We start from the raw sequence: 8,614 nt of genomic DNA, 5'->3' as shown, positions 1-8,614 counted from the left end.
TATTACTATTTTAAGCATTTCACTTTGTTCATAAGCAAGTGGTATGGTTCACTATGGAATGGTAAGTTCAACTTACCATTTTCCTGAGGACATGGACCCTTTAAGGATTCTGGTCTTATGTGGTCTGGCAGGTACAGCTCCTCCTGTTTGGTGGGCTGAGTCTATTGTCCCCCAAACTCCCAAGTTCATTCCAAAACTCTGCCCCCTCCCCCCGCATTAGAGCATTTAGCTGGAAGCAGCCACAGCTTCCTCTCTGGTTTCTCTGGTAACTGTTCATTTCGGTGTTTTAGTCACTTTGGCCTTTGCGGATGCCCTTGGAGTTGGATGGTGTAAGTTGCTTCCTACTCTTTGCATCATGGTCTCAGCATTGCCTTCATCCTGTGGTTGGTTCTCCCCCAGAAAGTATGAAGCAAACAGTGATCACACCCAGACTCAGGACTTCTGGGAAAGAAAATCAGGAGTCCTGACCATCAAATCTCCCCTGACACCTCATTGGCTGGTTCAGACGAAGGTGACCACCTTCAACCAATCACTCATTTGCATGGGGAAGTGGGGATAGTCAGACAAGATGGTGGCTGTGTCCTGGGGGAGCAGAAATTGGGTAGATGTCCACCCAGACGTCTGCTGCAGAAACCTTCCTAGAACCCACTCTACCCTCTGGCTCATCTCTTGTCTTCCTGGATCCCTGCACCTCAGTTTATGTGAACATGACAAACTCCCTGCTCCCACACCCACCTCTCAAGGCCTGGGGCTCTCTGTGGGCTGCAGCTTTGGGAGTGTGACCCTTTCCTCCTCTCCTGGGTTTGCCAGATCAGTCTCCTCCAGAGCAAGGACAACTCCCTTTGTGCAAACAGAAGGCTCCTGGAAGGTATAAGCTCCTCACAGCTCCAGTCTTCCATTAGCCATCCTCCCTTTCCAGGCTCTGAGGTTAAACCCAGGCAATTGTGGCCCTGGTAACAACAACAAAAAAGTATTAATGCTTTATTCAGCTGCCAATTTCTCTCCTAAATTTCTCCAGATTTCTCAGGGAACAACTGCCCTTCAAGTACTAATGGACTTTGACTCAGCTTTCCTCCCTGTTCCCAGAGAAGGTATGTCCTCAGGGCATCCTCAGCTGACATCAGCCTAAGAAAGATGGGGCTTTGTTGGTGTGGATGTGGGAGCAGGAAGAATCAGAAATTCTACAATGCACAGACCAGAGTTCCCAGTTAGGAGGTCCCCTGTATGTGATGGTAGAGTCTAGTCTGATCCTTTATTAGAGACACCTAATTGATCCTCAGAGACATCACTGCTCATCTACGGGTGACCATCTATTTATACAGAGGAGCCAGATACCGCACAAGATGTTATCAACATATGACCCTCAAGTTTATACAGGAAATGGAGGACTTTTTTCTCATTTGGTGACGTGTGCCTGCGATTTGCTACCCACACCAACCAGCCCTGGGGAAAACAAAACAAGATGTAGATTATATTACCAGGATAATAGAGGACTGACAGCCTATTCCCATGTTGGTGCCACAGATACTACCCCAGACTCATACACGTTTCCACCACCCAGCATATGGCATCAATGTTTCAAAAATAAGATGAACACTGATGAAACTGATCCTGATAAAGCCAACATGGGAAAGGGAAAAAAATTCAACACGAATCGTATCCTGTCAGACAGGAAAGATGGGCAGAATTGTCACCTTCAAAAAACATTTTTTTTTAGGGCACAAAGAAAGAAAATGACAGCCTTGGTGAGGAAGGGCAGCTGGTCAGAGGCAGGACGGAGTTGTGACAGGGAGTTAGGAGTGGTAGTGCAAGAACTTTGCATGCCTTCTGCTTATTATGTTATCAAGACAAAGCTCATGGTCAAGTTTCCAAAACTTGACCAGCTCTTAAAGTTTCTGTCACCATTGCCTTTTCTAGTATGTGAAATTAAAACACAACTGGAGGTGTGGGAGGAGAAGGTAGATGCAAGGCCATCTGGGCTGGGAGCTGGGTGATGAGCATCCAGACCAATATGGTAGCCACAAGACACACGTGGCTACTGAGCATGTGAAGATGTGGCTGGTCTGCACTGAGATGTACCATAAGTGTCAAATATACACTAGGTTTTGAAGATGTTTTATGAAAAAAAAATGTTTAGTATCTCCAATATCATCGAATGATAATACTTTGAGGGTACTAGGTTAAGTCAAATGTACTACTAAAATTATTTTCACCTTTTTAAGTCAATCAGAGAAAGACATGTATCATATGACCTCACTGATAGGAGGAATTCTTAATCTCAGGAAACAAACTGAGGGTTGCTGGAGTGGTGGGGGGGGGGTGGGAGGGATGGGGTGGCTGGGTGATAGACATTGGGGAGGGTATGTGCTATGGTGAGCACTGTGAATTGTGCAAGACTGTTGAATCACAGATCTGTACCTCTGAGACAAATAATGCAATATATGTTAAGAAAAAAAAAAAGAAGATAGCAGGAGGGGAAGAATGAAGGGGAGTAAATTGGAGGGGAGACGAACCATGAGAGACGATGGACTCTGAAAAACAAACTGAGGGTTCTAGAGGGGAGGGGGGTGGGGGGATGGGTTAGCCTGGTGATGGGTATTAAAGAGGGCACGTTCTGCGTGAAGCACTGGGTGTTATGCACAAACAATGAATCATGGAACACTACATCAAAAACTAATGATGTAATGTATGGTGATTAACATTACAATAAAAAATTTAAAAAAATTATTTTCACCTTTTTAAAAAGTCTCCTTAATGTGGCTACTAGGAAATTTTAAATTACACATGTGGTTCCCATTATATCTACTGGACCGTGCTGGGGTAGCATCCACGTGAGGTTGGGATTTGCTGCCAGAAGAAGCAAGGGCCAGAGAGGGAGGATTCTGAGCCTGCTCCCAGTGCTGCTTGGGGAAGTATCTGGGGAAGGGGGGCTTCCCAAGATGGCAGGAGGAGGGACAGGAGGCTAGAGGAACAGGTTTGGGTCAGAGAGTTAAGGTCATCCCGCTAAGATCAAGAACTGAGAATAAAATCAGGATGGGTACTGTAAGATTTTCTAGTCTTTCCTCTTCTGGGTTAAGTCTCTTGAATCTTTTTAGACTCAAAAAGAAATTTTTAAGGCTAAAAATAATTTTTAAAAGAAGAAACAAAAAACTCAGCCTTGGATTGCACATCAATCAGAAAGGCTGGGTTCATCAAGCTCCCTGAGAAAGCCTAGGGGGTTGATCATATCAGGACCGACACACCCAATTCTGAATAATTGGAGCAAAAGAGCCCTATTGCAGGGTCAGGACGTGTAGATCCTGGTCCTTGGGCTGATGTGACCTTCTCCCCTGACCTCCCTGCTTCTGTCCTCCCAATGTCCTGTGTGTGGTGCGGGCATAGACATAATGGCTTCTGACAATCTTTTCATCTTAACTTTCGAGAATGCTTGATCCGTCTTTCTGCATGTTGGGCACCAAAAAATGTTTATTGGTGGTGATGAGCAGGAAGAAAAGGAAAGCTACAAAGCAGGAACTTTGTGTATTTTGTTACTCTGTACCTCCTGGGTGCAGGCAGCCCCTGGTACCCAGCCCAGTTAGCAATTAGATGCTAAATAAGGGAAGGAGGAAATGAAAGAAAAGGGGGACAAGGTAATTTATTTTTTTAAGATTTGTTTATTTTTAAAAATTTTATTTATTTATTTGACAGGGAGAGCGAGAGCAGGAACACAAGCAGGGGGAGTGGGAGAGGGAGAAGCAGGCTTCCCGCCAAGCAGGGAGCCAGATGTGGGACTCGATCCCAGGACCCTGGGATCATAACCTGAGCTGAAGGCAGACTCTTAATGACTGAGACACCCAGGCGCCCTTTTTTAAAGATTTTTTTTTTTGTTTTACAATTTAATATCCAATTTAATTTTTAAAAAACTTAATGAAAATATAACAGAATTAAAACATTTAAAATCAGTACACTCACTACCCATTCCGGTAACTCATTTAAGTCATATCAACTATAGACTAGGAAAAATAAATTCAGAAGTGTAATTACTTTAAAATACACTACTTCCACTTTTGTTAATATTTTACATGTATGTATATATTCTATAGTGGAAGCAGAAATTCTCTCTAAAAACATCTCCTTAAAATCTTGAGGTGCATGTTAGAGCCACAGGCAATATCTGACATATAAAATTGCAGTACAGGCCTTCAGATTTGGCATTTCACTGGCACAATACAATGACCAACATATATAATCACTGTACAGTGTCTAGACATTCCAGTAAGAACCATTATTTTCTTTAATGTAGAATGATTAATACATATTCTACAAGGGGCAGTGAGGTTAGTAATTCTATAGGGTATGTCCTGACATAATTTTCAAATTGTACAATAACACAAACCACTCTGTTAAGGCCATGTTTTATTTGCTGATTAATGGACAAAAGGCGATGTAATTTATTTTCAAGTATTTTCTTGAAAGTCTGTGCTCATAAAAATCATGAAAAGTTGGAAAGACTGTTAAATCACTGAAACTTTATTTTTTTTTAAAAGATTTTATTTAGGGCGCCTGGGTGGCTCAGTTGGTTAAGCGACTGCCTTCGGCTCAGGTCATGATCCTGGAGTCCCGGGATCGAGTCCCACATCGGGCTCCCTGCTCAACGGGGGGTCTGCTTCTCCCTCTGACCCTCTTCCCTCTCATGCTCTCTGTCTCTCATTCTCTCTCTCTCAAATGAATAAATAAAATCTTTAAAAAAAAAATTTCAATCCACTTTAAAAAAAAAAAGATTTTATTTATTTATTTGAGAGAGTGAGAGGATGAGAGATAGAGAGCACGAGAGGGAAGAGGGTCAGAGGGAGAAGCAGACTCCCTGCCGAGCAGGGAGCCCGACGCAGGACTCGATCCCGGGACTCCAGGATCATGACCTGAGCCGAAGGCAGTCGCTTAACCAACTGAGCCACCCAGGCGCCCCAAATCACTGAAACTTTAAATATATCTTACACAATCTTGTTTGTACAAAAATACAAGTTAAATATAAACATAAAGCAATCAATGATAATTTTATGCAAATCTGTTTTATGTGATCTTCAGTTATATGTAAAAGTTTCTGGGTTCTGTTATTTGTGAAAAGATCAATACCAGATTGAATTACTATCTCTTGGCAAAGGGCCCTAAAAAGCTTACTTTAGCATTAATCTTTTACATGGTTAAGTGCATTTCACCTAAACACTGGGGAAAAAAATGAAAGGGCAGTATGTCCATAAACCAATAAATAATTTGGCTGTAATATATCATAAAACACAAACCCCCACACATCTGTACAATAAACACTATTATATACTCACACGCAGGTGTCTGCGTGCGTGCATGCACGTACACACACACACACAGGCGAGCACACATCCCCACTCATAAAGCCTAATGAGGTGCTACTTCCAGTTCGATATTCAGCTCTGCATTTTTTCTTATTTCATCAAATGAATAGCTTTTTGTCACCTTCCCATTCTTGAAGATAGTATGGAGAAGATCATGACCATATTCCTCAAGGTCTCCTTTTCCTTCCTCAAGTGTAACAAAATTCCTTGCTGGTGTCCTATATAAAGATAATTGACCCTTTTTGGATCTTTTGTTGGGATCAGCAACTGGGTCCTTGAAGACATTAATCCCAAGGCCATTGGTTACAACATAACTACACTTGAAGGAACAATTCAAGAGATCTCTTGTTAACTTCTGTAGCAAAGCTCCACCAGAACCGAAGGCAATGTTTTCAATACTCCATTTTTTTTGCTTCATGCCTTCTACAATCTCTTGTAAGGTATTGATATCTACTCCGTCCCCTTGAATAATTCTAAGATAAGGTGGCAGCAACTTGTAGCCCTTTGAGTTCTCAGTAACAGGGAACTTCTTACCCAAAATATCCAAAACCTTTAATACAGTGTCCGGAGGATTTCCAGAATCAGGACTGATTATCAGTGGTGCCTCTGTGCTTCTTGACAGTATTAGATGTCTTAGGTCTTCACCGCATATTTTTTCACACACGTTGTAAATGTCATAGCTATTGCTGACCACAGATACAGGCACTGATGAAAATTGTGTTACTATATGTTCAAAAGCATCTTTTTCACGGTCTTTCCCCCAAGCTGTTATGGTACTGTGTTCTGCTGCTGGAACAGAATAGCCTGGAACAGGATCTTTCGTTCCATAGTATTTTTTAACAAAAGCAATTCCTGCTACTGTATCTGTTCCTTTGAAGTTAACCAAATGAGCAGACGCTCCTATGCCAGCAGTCTCTTGGGAAGAAACTCCTCTGTAGCCAAAATCATGTAACTTGTATTCCAGACCATCTAAGTTACCAGATGTCTCCAGCAAATATTTGGCCAATATTTTCTTCTGCTCTCTAGAATTTGTGGCCACTGTGATTGGATACCAGGACTAAACAAGAATAGTCTCAATCCAATTTGTAAGCCAGTAACACTCTGGATCTGTGTTTTCCACTGTGAAGAGAACATTTCCTCGGGGAATGACATAGCCCTCAGGAACAGCTTTTATTTCTATTGGAAGATGCCCATCATATTTCTCAAGAATGTAGTTCCTTCCCTTTTCATTAAAGACATCATCCTGGAAATGCTCTCTATACACCTCTTTGGCTTCCTGGATCTTCTCTTTGGTCACTACTTTACCTTTTAAGTACTTTTAAGAATGTACTGCAACCTATAAAATACCGTTTCCTCATATTTCACCTTCTTTATCTTGGAGTTTTCTGTCTTCTCCTCACGGCATTCAAAGTAGGAATAAACTGTATTGGGTGGGTACTGTTTATAGTGAGTAACCTTGTAGGAGTCGGTGGCTAGGAGGATGTTGAACTCGGCGTCTGCCGCAGCATTCATCTCCGACGGGAGTGTGCGGGCCAAGTGCCGCGAGCTGCCCGGCGCGGCGGCGAGGAAGGAGAAAAATGGGCTTCACCGCGCTCCATTGCTTAAGTCACCGCCTAAAGATTTTATTTATTTATTTGAGAGAGAGAGAGAGAGAGAGCACAAGCAGGAGGGAAGGGCGGAAGGAGAGGAAGAAGCAGACTCCCAGAGGAGCAGGGAGCCAGATGATGCTTAACTGACTGAGGCACCCAAGCGCCCAAGGTAATTTATTTTTTAAGTTTCTTAGGTTTTATTTAAATTCAAAATAAATAAATAAATAAATAAATAAACTCCAGCTAGTAGCACACAGTGTAATAATATTAGCTTCTCGTGTACCATACAGTGATTCCATACTTCTGTACATCGTGGGTGCTCATCACAGGTGCGCTCCTTCATCCCCAACACTTGTTTCACCAATCCCCCCACCCCTGCCCCTCTGGTAACCAGCAGTGTGTTCTCTATCCTTAAGAATCTGTTTCGTGGTGAGAAGGACAAGGTAATTTAAATTAAAACTCGGCACTGGGGGGACTGGGAGGAGAAGTTTAGAAGGACACATAGAATGTTTTACGGGCCCAAAAGATGAGTGTCGTGACTTGACTTTACCTTAATAAGCCAAATGAACCCTCTAAACCAGAGGTTCTCAACCAGGCATGATTTCCCCTCCCCCCAAGGGACATCTGGTGAGTGTCTGAGGCTATTTTGGTTGTCACAAGTGGTGTGTGTTTAGGGAGGGTGCTACTAATATCTGCTCGGTCAAGACCAGAGATTCTGCTAAACATCCAGCAATGCACAGGACAGTTCCGCACAGCAAGGGATGACCTCATCCAAAATGTCAATAGTTAAACAAAACAAAGCATTGAGTTACCATAGGAGCAAGCAACTCTACTCCTCGGTGTATACCCAAGGGAAGTGAAAATATATGTCCACATGGAAATCTGTTCGTGAATGTTCATAGTAGCGTTATTTACAATAGTTAAAAAGTGGAAACAATCCAAATGTCCATCAATTGACAAATGGATAAACAAAATATGGTCTACTTGTTACCATGGGCTATGACTCAGCCATAAAAAGGAACGAAGTACTGACCCCTGTTACAACATTAATGAACCTTGAAAACATACTGATTGAAAGAGATCAGCCTTAGTATCCAAAATCTATAAAGAACTTATCAAACTCAACACCCAAAGAACAAATAATCCAATCAAGAAATGGGCAGAAGACATGAACAGACATTTTTCCAAAGAAGACATCCAAATGGCCAACAGGCATATGAAAAAGTGCTCAACATCGCTCGGCATCAGGGAAATCCAAATCAAAACCTCCATGAGATACCACCTCACACCCGTCAGAATGGCTAAAATTAACAAGTCAGGAAACGACAGATGTTGGTGGGGATGTGGAGAAAGGGAAACCCTCCTACACTGTTGGTGGGAACGCAAGCTGGTGCAACCACTCTGGAAAACAGTATGGAGGTTCCTCAAACAGTTGAAAATAGAGCTACCATTCGATCCAGCAATTGCACTACCGGGTATTTACCCCAAAGATACAAATGTAGGGACCTGAAGGGGTACGTGTACCCCAATGTTTAGAGCAGCAATGTCCACAATAGCCAAACTGTGGAAAGAGCCAAGATGTCCATCGAGAGATGAATGGATAAAGAAGATGTGGTATATATACACAATGGAATATTATGCAGCCATCAAAAGGAATGAGACCTTGCCATTTGCAAC

At 42.5% G+C, this 8,614-nt stretch overlaps 1 pseudogene; it reads right to left on the bottom strand.

Annotated features, from left to right (window-relative positions):
- Positions 1-5,248: 5,248 nt before the first annotated feature.
- On the bottom strand, positions 5,249-6,889 carry LOC112819137 (nicotinamide phosphoribosyltransferase pseudogene; annotated as a pseudogene).
- Between the last annotated feature and the right edge of the window lie 1,725 nt (positions 6,890-8,614).

Source organism: Callorhinus ursinus, unplaced genomic scaffold (genome assembly GCF_003265705.2).
Source record: "Callorhinus ursinus isolate GAN/ISIS: 27379988/994484 unplaced genomic scaffold, GSC_fseal_2.0 scaffold320, whole genome shotgun sequence".
Lineage (NCBI taxonomy): Eukaryota > Metazoa > Chordata > Mammalia > Carnivora > Otariidae > Callorhinus > Callorhinus ursinus.
This window is presented reverse-complemented; position numbering and strand designations above follow the sequence as displayed.